At 35.7% G+C, this 12,876-nt stretch overlaps 1 long non-coding RNA gene across 3 annotated transcripts in view; it reads right to left on the bottom strand.

Annotated features, from left to right (window-relative positions):
• Positions 1-12,876, bottom strand: part of LOC112440858 (uncharacterized) — a 117,007-nt gene that overhangs the window by 89,223 nt on the left and 14,908 nt on the right. For 2 of the 3 annotated variants that reach the window (XR_008619776.2, XR_008619777.1), the window contains exon 3: positions 9,218-9,339. This is a non-coding gene — a long non-coding RNA (uncharacterized LOC112440858). Of the gene's footprint in view, positions 1-736; positions 1,055-9,217; positions 9,340-12,876 lie in introns of those variants that run through there. The other variant, XR_003028848.4, reaches the window with a different exon arrangement.

Below are 12,876 nucleotides of genomic sequence, written 5' to 3'. Positions count from 1 at the left end.
AGGACCCCTTTCTGGTAACACAAACAATAAAGAAATTTGTTGGCAGAGAGCGCGGAGAGACGCAGAGCGCGGGCCGCTCCTCCAGGGCCCTCCAGGCCCTCCGGCCCCGGGTCGGCGGGTGAGCTAGGGGGCGCCCCAGGACAGGCCGCGCCCTCTGCCCTGCAGATACCGGAGGCCTCTGCTGTGGCTGCCCACTGGCTGGGCCCAGGCCTTGAAGCGGTGGCGAACCTCTCTTCCCTACCCTACCTCGGTGACTGATGGCGGCGGCGGCCTCTCCCAGTCCGGACCCTGCCGGCCGTCGGGTCTCCCGGCCCAAGCCTGCCGGGCCTGGACGAAACCCCCGCCGAGCAGCCTGGACGCAGCGCCTTTGGGTGGCGGCGGGAGTAGCGTGCCGGGAAGCATGGCGGCCGCTCGAACGCCGCGCGGCGGAGGGCGTTAGGGCATGGAGGGCCCGGGAAGGCGGCCTAGGGACGCAGGCAGGCTCGGCCGCCTCTTCAGGCCACGGAGCCGCCAGATCTGGGTCCCGGGTGACCACTCTGTCGCCATTGGGCGAGACCTACCTAGTCCTAACGACAACGGACAAAGGCCTTAACGGGCCTGGGAGGTGAGCGAAGTCCCGAACGACGACGGGTGGAACGGTTAGCGGCGATCGGGCGGTTGGTCTCCGTACTACCAGACCTTGCTGTCGGAAGAGACAAATGGTAGAATGACAGGCCACGTTTGGCCTGTTGGAAATGCCCTCCATCCTCTGGGAAGATTCACTGGCCGTTTACGGAAGGCCTGTGTATATAATATGAAAAAGCTGCTCTCAACTCCACCCCAACCTTTTAATAGAAAACATTTGTCACATCTAGCCCTTCTAGATGGAAAGAGGTTGCCGACGTATGATAGAGTTAGAAAGTCACACATCTTGTAAATTCTCATTTGTTTAAAAGAAATCATAGAAAATACATGTCTTCCGGAGTTGACTTTTGGAAACTGAGTTGTTAGACGGCCTCTAGAAGCGATACGTTCACGTTTGTTCAGTGGGTTAGATGACATGGAGCTCGAAGACCTGAGAAGGAAAAAAAGAAGGTTCTATGCTAGACTGGTCATATTTAGAAGACATTTTCATATTCTATCCATTGTTTTGTGTGCATTCGCTTCCTCACTACTATGTATATAGTTGACAATGCTAAGCTTTTTTGAAATGTCTGTTCTTTTTAGATATTCTGAAGTGTCTGATATATGTTAAAATTAGAGGTAGTAAAACCACATTTTGTAAATATCTTTTTGTTACAATTCATAGAAATGTTGTTTTTGGGGGGGAATGGCCAAATCACCTGTTGAGTAATACTCATTGTGTTTGTGCAGTGGTTCAGGGGAGGAGAGAGGAGGGGGAGGTGCAGAGAGCTCTATGCCATCCTGCTTACAGCGAAGCAAGATGAATCACTATGTCTGTGCATTTTGTTTTATCTATGTATATAATGTACATAAAGGACAAACGAGTCCTAATTTACAACATCTAGTCTTTCTGGATGTTAAAGAGGTTGCCAGTGTATAACAAAACTAGAGTTAGTAAACTAATATATTTTGTACATTTTGTTTTACAAGTCCTAGGAAAGACTGTCTTCTGAAAATTTGAGCATACTTGCCCACTGGGTTGATGGAGATGGGAAGGGTTCTAGGCCAGAATGTTCACATTTGGAAGACTCTTTCAAATTATAACTGTTGTTACATGTTTGCAGTTTATTCAAGACTGCTGTGTACATACATAGTGGACAAATTAACTCCTTACTTGAAACATTTAGACTATCTAGATGTTTAGAAGTGCCCGATGTATATTAAATGTAGAGGTAGTAAAATACCACTTTGTAAATATCTTTTTGCTAAAATTCATAGGAAACACTTTTGGAAGTTGAATTGTGAAGCCACCTTTGTGAGCAGTATATTACTGTCTATACTTGCTCAATGGTTTAGAGGAGGTGGGAGGGAAGAAATTGCAAAAGATAATATGCTAGTGTGTTCATACTTGGACATTTTCAGACACCATTTTTTCTGTATGTTTTGTGCATTTTGTTTTGCTCTGTATATAGTGTATATAATGGACCAATAGTCCTAATTTTTTAACATCTAGAGCTTGCCAGTGTATGACAAAGTAGTAAAATTAGCATATTTTGTATGCTTTGTGTTGAAAAAAAAAAAGAAAAGAAATTTGTTGTTCTCTATGTTCTCATAGCAGTGTTTTCTGTGTTTTTTTAAACGGGTAAACAGAACACAAAGATTTTTCACTGAGGTTAGAGATTATTTAACAATGATGCCTAGGTTATATTTGTTGTCATTGTTTTGTAAATCTAGGCCATCTTATAGTCTCCCCAGAGATTGCTTCAGCAGGCATTCTACTCACTTGGTTCATGTTTACTGTATTTAAATCCTGACTGTACCATAAATTAGAAAAGAAAAGAGAATATTAAAAATTAGATCTAAATTAATTCCCACACTCCAGTTCAACATTCCTCATCCTAATAACATGAGATGTTTTAAAGACTTCAAATTGAGAGAATAGTTTGTATCTTAGATTTGATTCATGAGGAAATGAGCTTCTATCATCAGTTTGAGTCTAATCACCCTGAGCCTTCTTCCTCCCAAAGACTGGGACTGAATTACATGGCTTCAAGTTGTAGAAGAACATTACATGGATCGCATTTAAGGCTATCACAAGAATTCACAGACCTAAACCAAATATACTATTTTCTTTAATTGTATTTTTCATTTCTACCAAATACTTGTTTCATCTTCACTCTTATTACCATAGTACTGTCTATGATTATCTCAAACCTGCTAAGTAGCTTGCAGATTAAGCTCAAACATTTAAACATGAATGTTAAAGCCTTTTAAAACATTTTAACTTCTCAATTTTCAGGTTCCTGTTTCCCTGCTAAAACACAAGTAAGAGACATAGGACTGTCCCATGTCCTAATCTACTAGGAAAGTGAAAATACCAATGATGTCAATTCAGTCATGGTGCTGGTATACTCATTTCAATACAAGACTCTTTATATAAGTTGTATGACATATATTTACCTTGCTCTTGCAGAAAGAGGTACCACTTTTTTTTAAATTTTATTTATTTATTTATTTATTTTTGATATGGAGTCTTGCTCTGTCACCAGGCTGGAGGAGATAACACTTTCATGTAGAACAGGGGTCGTCCCCAAACCTTGGGCCACAGACTGGCATCACAGGAACCGGATTCACAGCAGGAAGTGAGTGGCTGGTGAGGGAGCATTACTGCCTGAGCTCCCCCTCCTGTCAGATCAGCAAGGGCCTTAGATTCTCATAGGAGCGCAAACCCTATTATGAACTGGGCATGCGAGGGATCTAGGTTGTGTGCTCCTTATGAGAATCTAATAATGCTTGATGAGCTGAGGTGAAACAGTTTCATCCCAAAACTATCCCCCTCCACATCCCCTCCATGGAAAAATTGTCTTCCATGAAACGCTTGCTAGTGCCAAAAATGTTGGGGACCACTGATGTAGAATCTAAAGGTAGGAGATGGGGAGAAAATTCCCTACTTTGGCTATAGGTCTTATATCAGTTATGATGTGAACTCTCTGAGAGTGGCCTAAAATTGAAGTCAGTCAGATGAAATTCTACAACTGAACAACAGGTAGCAAATATTTAGCTATTATTTTTTATATTAACAATTGGTCTGGGTCACTAAAATCCACCTAATTTTTTTCTTATGCTAAACACAAAGAAAAAGGTGTACAATATTTATTCATAAAAAGCCCATGTCTATATTCCCATCAAAACAAGGGAGATTATTATATAAATAATATTCATTTACATATTTATTACTCCAAACTATTTTACATAAAAGTGACAAATGTAAAATGGCTTTGGCAAAGCATAAATAAACATATAAACAAATAAAAGGAAAATGTAAAGATTTTGGCTCTCAACATATGAGAGCAATTTTAGACTTCTATGACCAGGTATAGGGGCACAAACAGTGTCATGATGTCTCAGTCTTTCTCCGTCCACCTTTGGCCAATGGGTCTGCTCTATTTTCAGATGAGCTTTTCTTTGTTGGGACAGTATGTCCCCTAGTATTTCCAGGCTAAATGCAATCCCTCCAGAAATAGCCCGTAGAAAAAACAAAACTATAATCTCAAAGGATGCAAACACACACACACACACACACACACACACACTCACACTCCCTGCACACAAAAATCAACAACCCGGAATTGATTTTCATTGGCCAGATTTAGTCACATGCTTATCTTTGGAGTTACAGAAAAAGAAGAAAGTCCAATACAATAGCATGCACTGAAAATGCTAACTAGTAATTACCCAAGGAAAATTAACATTATGTTAATAAAATAAAATTATGAATATCTATTGTTGATTCCAAATAGATGCAGAGAAAATAATAGATATCCACAATTGTTTTACTCCCCCCAGGTGTTTACTGCTCCTACATTATTCACTTCTTAAACTATAAGCTTAGACATACGAATTAAACTAAGCTCCTTAAATGTGTCATGTTCTCTTATCTCTGGAACATTAAGCATTTAATTTTCATCACCTGAAATGCATTCTCCTTCCCTTTTTCTTTGGCTAAATCTTAATTCTCTTTTGTATATTAGTTTAGAAATATTTTTCTTGATCCCACTTACATTGTGTACTTAGCCTCATTTTCTATCTTCCACACTTCCACAATGGTTGTACAATTTTTACACTCACACTAGTAACGAATGACCCTTCCTATTGCTCCACATCCTCTCCAGCATTTGGTGTTTTCCGTGTTCTGCATTTTGGCCATTCTAGTCTTTTATCACTAGACTATAAGCTGTATAAAGGAAGAGATGTGGCCTTCCTTAACCACTAGTATCTCTAATCTCAACTGAGTGCCCAATGCAATAGCAGATAATAAATATTTTAACGAATAAATGAATCATCTGAGTAACTTTTAAGTCACCAGAAAAATTGACTTCCTCTTAATAATTTCTGCAAACAAGAACAGAGAGCTGACTGCACATGGACTTCACAATTGAAGTTAATTTTAGTCCGGTAATCCCATAAAGAAGTGACAAAAATAACAAAAGCAAACAAAAAACACCAAAACACAGTTGCAGAATTGCCTAATGAGGAATTTATATTATTTTATTGATTTTATCTTTTTCCAATCCTGGCTCTCTCCTGAAAGTCATATGAAGCATCCCTAAAATCATACATTCAGCAACGCCACACCAGATGTATGATTTATGATGACTGGAAGAGTAGATAGGTAATTTAAGCCACCCTTTGAAATGGATCCAAAGCCAAAACTCTTATTCTTAGGCTATAGGCTTTTTCTTGTCATATCTATCCCAAAAGGATGTTCAGGCTACCATGGTGACTAAGATTAAAGGTATATGTCTTCTGCTGTTTTTTTTTTTTTGCTTTTCTTGCAATTTTTCTAAGGAAATTAATTATGTACATTTCAGATACATGCTTGCATCTCTCCTCAATATCAACAAGGAATAATAGCACATCACAATAAAAATAGACTATGTTAATTTTGGTCAACTTCTAATTTTTTAAAAATAGATGTATAAGTAAAACTCCTGGAATTCATTTTCATGTTTCCTATTGATCTCCACCTGCCACAGATTCTTGTCTACTATATCATAGCATTTCATTAAAAAAGAACATATTTCAATTACTCTTGCCAATATTTTTTGTTTGTCTCAACCCAATTAGTAATATGTCAATTACATGGAAATCCAGAAATGTTGCGGAATTTCAGGTTTCTGTATTCCCAGATGCTCTGATCCTCTTAATCGATACACAGTAATTAATCAAGATAGCTTGTTGATTTGCTGCTGTTTGTGTGGGAATACTTTTAGTGGCTATAGGACATTTCCTCTAACTCTGCTAAGCAGAGGTCACTAAATGAACCCAGAGCCATTAAGATAGTATCTCCCTGCTATGTTGGCATACTATGGGTACAGCTCTCCCTTCTACTGAGCTTTTAGATTCTCTTTTAAATTCTAAGACACATTTTTCTACAACAGAAGACAAGGTTAAAACTACGGCTAATAAAACACTTTGATTCTAGTTTATGTTGGACAAGAGAGAGCTTTGATAAATTCCTCTTATTGATTACTTAAGTGTACAGTGTTAGTAAAAACACTTTCAGGTTTTCCTCTTACGTTCCTCATTCAACTTGTGTTGCTTTTACTTCCATAGTTATTGATGTCTACTTGGGAAGTGTCACATTATGGTAAAATAAGCGATGAATGAGGTAGTCTAAAGTGTGTTTAAAAACTATCTCTTTACCAACCAGCCATCCACCCTCTTCAGATATGTTTCTTAGTTTGGTAAGTCACTGGTTTGTAAATTGTTATTATTTTTCTAACCACCATGCACCGTAGAAATACTCATATTATATGTTGATCTCTGCTCCATGTATATTTGCCTTCTTCCTCTAATCATCATATGAAATATAGTCTGTTTTGGTTAACAAAGTACATGATATCTAACATTCTGTTAAAACATAATTGGTAAGAATATATTTACCATCTTAAATTTTAAGTAGGCTCTGGGTATTTATTTCTGAAGTCCTTACATTACATGTTAAAATGGTCTTTTAAAATAATGTTTGCTTTTAAAAATAATTTACCAATTTTATCCTTGTGATTTTAGTTTTATTTCTGAACTAAATAAGTTGAATTCTTGTTGGTTAGTTACTATAATACTGTTTAATAATCATCTAATTAAACATTTATTGGTGTTCATTATTAAATATTAATTTTATTTTTAGAGCCATGCATTTTTTTCTGATGCCAAATATCATCTCAGGCCATGCAAATCTCATAGACCCTACCTAGTATGTCCAAATAATACAATATCCCTAATTTTTAAGATGAATTTTTCCTACCCTCCTTAGAGTTATGCAGTTTTCAATAAATTACATTGAATTAAAATTTTTAATAAGTAATTTGAAGGGTTGATTTTTTTAAAGGTGTACAGTGAAAAAAGGCATAATGTCTATCACATTTTGGGTGTTCAGTAGATCAGTAGATAGTGAATAATTAATGGTACAAATTTCATTACTTGCAGAGAAAATTTCATTTTTGCTATTCCTAAATCTCTGCTTTTGGGTAATCTCCTTCGCCAGGATTACATTTTTTCTTAGTATGTTTCTGCAATATTCCTTCTAGCATGGGTATATAAAGAAAAGACATTTCTTCAACTTATTAGCCTGCTGATATATAACCTATGATTATGTCGGTGTACTTCATATTATTTTTGGGTTTATTTAATATAAAAACAACAGATGATTTCTAATATTACAAGAATTTTTGGCCTATTAAATTATAAGTTCCTTTCCTAGTGCAAACGCGGGTCATTCATTTGTGCCACCTCTAAACATAATGTGAAAACTTGTAATGTTTTCTAATGTGTTTCTTTAGAGTCACCTTCACTTGATTTGTTAAATAAATTTATTTGTTCGATCATTAAAATACCTGTGATGTTGCTATACATTGTACAGAATAAAGAAGATGCTTTAGGTGAAAGGTTTATGACGTACATATTTTTACACTAATTGATCTAAAAGAATTAACTGCAGTTACACCCTAATTTGTTTTCAAAATTATTTTTTAAAAGCTGTCATGGACTAAAATACCCACATCTAAACCTACTCAGATTTTTCTTATTAAATTTTAAAGAACATATTTTAGGAGTATATTTTTATGTTTTCAAAGCCTTAAATATCAATAAAGTAAAAATGAACATGCCAGTCCAACTCCAATGGGAACCTGTCTTATGAAGGAGATCAATGACGATTCTAACTAAGCTTCTAAGAAAAGAAAAATCATCTGTGAGCTAGAAGATCTGCATTTCAACAGGCTGTTTATATATTTACTTACATTGAAAAGGAGCCAAATGCTGTGGTTTTTACTTCTTAGCTTTTCCAAATAGGATTTTTTTTAATCCTTCATAAAAATGCACTTTAAAAATAGTTAAATTGTGTGCATTTTTTGCCTTTTCATATTTAAGGAAAATAGGGCATATATAATATGGAGCAAACACAAAATCATAAACAGTACATTAAATTGAAGTAAATGACGCATTGCATTTAACATTTTACTTTCAAAGCTGTGTAGAAATAGAATATGACCTAAGAAATGGGAAACTAGGCCAGTTGAGGTTTTGTGTGATGATAGTTTCCCAGTGCTTATGTGATAACAGGAAGATATCAAAATACATTGTCAGAAATTCTTCCCTCCACTGCTATCATCCAGAGTATCAAAAAAAGTAAGTGGTGAAAGAATGGCAGCAAAATACTTTTCCAGGGCACTCAATGATGCAGTGACTTGGAGGGAATCAATAAGACAGAAAGATGAGAGAGCCAAATGTATTCTAGCTACAGAGTAAAACTTCTTAATCTTCCTTAAAAGTCTCTTGTGGTCAGCTAGTAGAACTACAAAACCTGGAAGCCTTTACTGGGATGCCATGAGGGAAGGATGCATGACAGTGTAAGCTAATTCTGACAAAAACCTCTTGACTGGGAGCACAGAACTGTTTAGAAAGAACACTGGAGTCTCAGAATTCTTAATTGCAGTACGGTCTTTTTCAAAGACTTGTCTTTATGTTTTGGGGGAAACTACATATTTTGAGACTCTTTTCTCATCTATGAAATGAAGCTGATAATATGTATACCACAGGACATATTTTTGGAAGTGCATAATACAATGTTTTAAAATTACCGTATAATTCAATTATGGTAGAGGTTTCTACCATTTTTAAGAATAATCTCTAAAGCATGTGAATTTTAATGGTTTTCAACTAATAATTTAAAAAATAGACTTTTAAATAAGTCCTTACCTTATCATGATACACTTATGGATAAATTATCAAGCCTTGAAGTACATAAAATAATTCACAACTTCAGAAAAAAACAATCTCACTTTTGTCAGATTTTCTTTTTAGGGGGATAGTAATAAGGGTAGCGTACTCCTTAGGTTGAGTTAACCAATTTCTGACAAGTTATGTAGCAAACAAGGATGATTTAAAAAGAATTACTGGCCTGGCACAGTGACTCACGCCTGTAATCCTAGCACTCTGGGAGGCCGAGGCAGGCGGATCACGAGGTCAGGAGTTTGAGACCAGCCTGGCCAACATGGTGAAATGCTGTCTCTACTAAATATACAAAAAATTAGCTGGGCGCCGTGGTGTGTACCTGTAATCCCAGGTACTCGGGAGGCTGAGGAAGGAGAATTCCTTGAACCCGGGAGGCGGAGGTTGCAGTGAGCCGAGATCGCGCCATTGCACTCCAGCCTGGGCGATAGGGCAAGACTCCATCTCAAAAACAAAAAAATAAAAAGAATTACTATAAGTTTAATCACAAGAGCTTGATTGATAGTGTGTACACTTGTAAACATATTTTTACTTCTGAATTATTATAGAGATCATTGAAATTAATTTTGTTTTTCACTATGCCTTTTAATCTGCCCACGGATTTTATGTTTTTCTTTTTTATAAATAGCATCTCCCCTACTAATATAATAGATGACATAAAAGGATAATGCCTTTTAATCACAGTTACAAAATACAGATGTGCTTCCAGTTAAAACGTTTTCTTTGTAAACTCCCACCCCCATGATGTTCATAATGTAATATAAACACATTAAAAATGCCTTCCCGGCCAAAGATTTGATATCTTAATTCTGTAATGAAAATCCAGAAGTCATTTCAGATGACTAGATTTTAGCCACCAGTCCCATATACCTATCTACCTTTCAACATCTATGTTTCTCAACTGCTTTCACTCCTCTTAATAGGAGTAGACTGTTTCTAGCTGAGGACAACCTTCCACTTGTGCAGTAAGTCCTCTCACCCAATAAGAGCTGTTGCTTCAATAACATCCCCTCTCAACTTCTTCTGAATTATCATTTTTTTGCCATGTCTCTACTGGATCATTATCATCAGCACACGAACATTCTCTTACATATTCTCTTAATACTATTCCAAATGGGCTTTTACTGTTCCTCCACCATCACACTTCTCTTGTCAGTCAGCCCTAAGCTACACAATGTTAAATCCAATGGTTAATTCTTATCCCCTACCTTACTTCATTCATCACCAGTATTTTTTAAAACCACTTAATTGTGGTGTGATTGACATGTAAAAACTGTACCTATTTTTGTACACAAACCAATACCTTGGGGACGAGTATATACCTATGAAATCATGACTACCATCAAGGCCATAGATACATTCATCATCTACCAGATTTCCTCCCCCAACCCAAACACTTAACATAAGATGTACCCCCTTAGCAAATTTTTAAAAAAATAAGTTCCGAATGTCTACTATAGAGCATACTGCCTGTAGCTAACATCAAGAGTATTTTAAGCAGCCAATTACTTCCTTCTGGAAGCATTGGCTACATTCTGTATTCATGACAGGTTCGACTCTGTTTTAGTCTTCTTAACGGTTTCTTTTCATCTTAACCCTCTTCTTTACTCACTTTCCAGGAACCTAAGCAAGTTGCATAGCTTTAAGCACAATCTTTATGCTGTAGACTTCCAACTTCATGTCTCTAGCCTAGAAATCTATTCTGAATTTCAGACACAAATCAAATTTCCTCTACCACATTGTCACTTGGATGGATAAGTGTCATCTTAATATGTCCCAAATGTAGCTCCCCAAGTAGTACATGATAATTACATTCTTCTAGTTCCTTTCTGTCTTAAAAAGAAATTACTGATATCTCTGCATTTCCTTCTCTCTCTCTCTTTTTCTCTCCCAACCGCTATTAGTAAATTCTGTGCCTCTACTTTCAAAATATAATCAGGGAGGTATCAATTTTCACCATGATTACGGTTGCCATAATAATCTGATCCTCAAAATCTCTTGCCTTATTACCAATATCATCCTAACTATTCTTCATTTTTCCATTGTACTTCATTTCCATCTGTTCACAAAACAGAAGCCATAATAAAAATATCCACTTTAAAAATCTTACATCAGATTATACAACTGTTTCTTCAAATTCTACAGTATTTTCTCATTTTATGTACAATCACAGGAAATATATTTTGTAAATAATTACATATTATGTACATAATTTTGTTGGAGAATGACTATGGTAAGTGATTAAAAAAACTTGTCAGCATAAAAAAATTACAGTAAAGTGAAACTCAGCAGTCAGAGTATAACAAAAACATATTTATAAGAGAATAGGTATTAAATAAAAGCTTTTTTATGGCAGTATTTAAAGAGTTGATATTGGGCAGTGTATTGCAAAATATTTAGTTTCCATTGGATAAAACGAAATGGGTGATATGATAATTTATTTTAAAATACCAATATATAGAATACACAATAAATTATACCCTTTCAATTATATTAGAATTTATGGTGAAAAATGTTAAATTTCAACTCAAAATGTATAAGTGAGAACATTCTTGAAATTCATTTATGGTAGGTACAAACAGATGTGCTTGGAGATTATTGCTGTAGAGCACCTTCTAATTGTTAGAATTGTCAGGGCCACTTGCAAACACCAATTGCTTTGATAAACTCTCTCAGCCTAGGCAATTTCAACACATCAATCACATGTTTTGCTCTTTTAAAAAAACCATTAAAGTCTTCAATAAGGGAAAACTACAAATTTTGCATTCATTTGAAAACACTTTCAATGAAAACCAAACGTAAGTGGGGTACCAGTAAGGTTCTATGAGTAAAGTGCAACCTTGGAGCCTGGCTGTCTTTGCTTAAGTTTCATGAATACGTTTTTCAAGCTAAGTCTTGAGAATTTAAATATAACTTGCTTTTGCCTTTTTTAACCTATTTTTAATTATTTAACTAATTCAATTTTGTGAGTACACTTTTCAATAAATTATCATGCTTGGCACAGAATCATATATGAAGTGTGTTACTGTTACATAAGACAGTATATCTCAAAGTATAGTTTCTCTGAAGGGAGAATTCCTACTAAAGACTCAGATTCTAAGGTGTTATCCTAAATGAAATGAGAGTTTGATGCTGGGAAAAGAAGTTCCACAGTTAATTGTGATAAACACTATTTCAGAACTACAGTGAGAGATTTATAAATCTGTAAAGTATAAATTTTTTAATACATTTAAGTGTATGTCATTTTTCTAAAGAGTAGGGAAAGTTAGAGAAAAATATGCAGAAGAGAAGATACTGAAGCAGTCTTGAAGAAAGAGCATGAATTTAGTAGGAAAGCAGAATATTCCAGGAATAGGAAGCACCATATGCAAGAGCACAGAGCACTCTGTGAGATGATCCTCTAAAGGGAAAACCACATCTCATCCTTCACCGGCAGAGTCAGAGACCAAGTTAAGCTGTATTTTACGGCTATTAATAAAGTAAAATAGCCATCAAACTGAGTGGCTGCCAAGTGATTTTTTCTGTCTCAGAATTTAAGAAGGTATCTCCAAGAGATATGAAAGTGAATAAAATATATGAGGCCCAAGTGTAATTTGTTTTATAAAATACACATTTTGGGGGAGTGATTTTAGATTCACAGAAAAGTTTAACAATAAAACATAGTTTCTTTATACCATTCATCCATCTTTCTTAACAACCTAACAATAATATATTTGTCCATCTTCTAAAGTTAACATATTACATAACATTTTCTAAAGTTAACATGTTACATAACATAACATCTTCTAAAGTTAACATATTACATTTATGATGTTTCTTTTATATAACTATAAAGCATCCATCAAAAATTAAATGGTAACATTGAAACAATAAGCTAAACTACAGATTTTATTTGGATTTCCTCACTTTTTCCACTTTTTCTGCTCAGGATCAACTCCAGGGTACCATACCGCACAGATCATTTCCCATAAGTCATATGCT

Source organism: Pan paniscus, chromosome 11, assembly GCF_029289425.2.
Source record: "Pan paniscus chromosome 11, NHGRI_mPanPan1-v2.0_pri, whole genome shotgun sequence".
NCBI lineage: Eukaryota > Metazoa > Chordata > Mammalia > Primates > Hominidae > Pan > Pan paniscus.
This window is presented reverse-complemented; position numbering and strand designations above follow the sequence as displayed.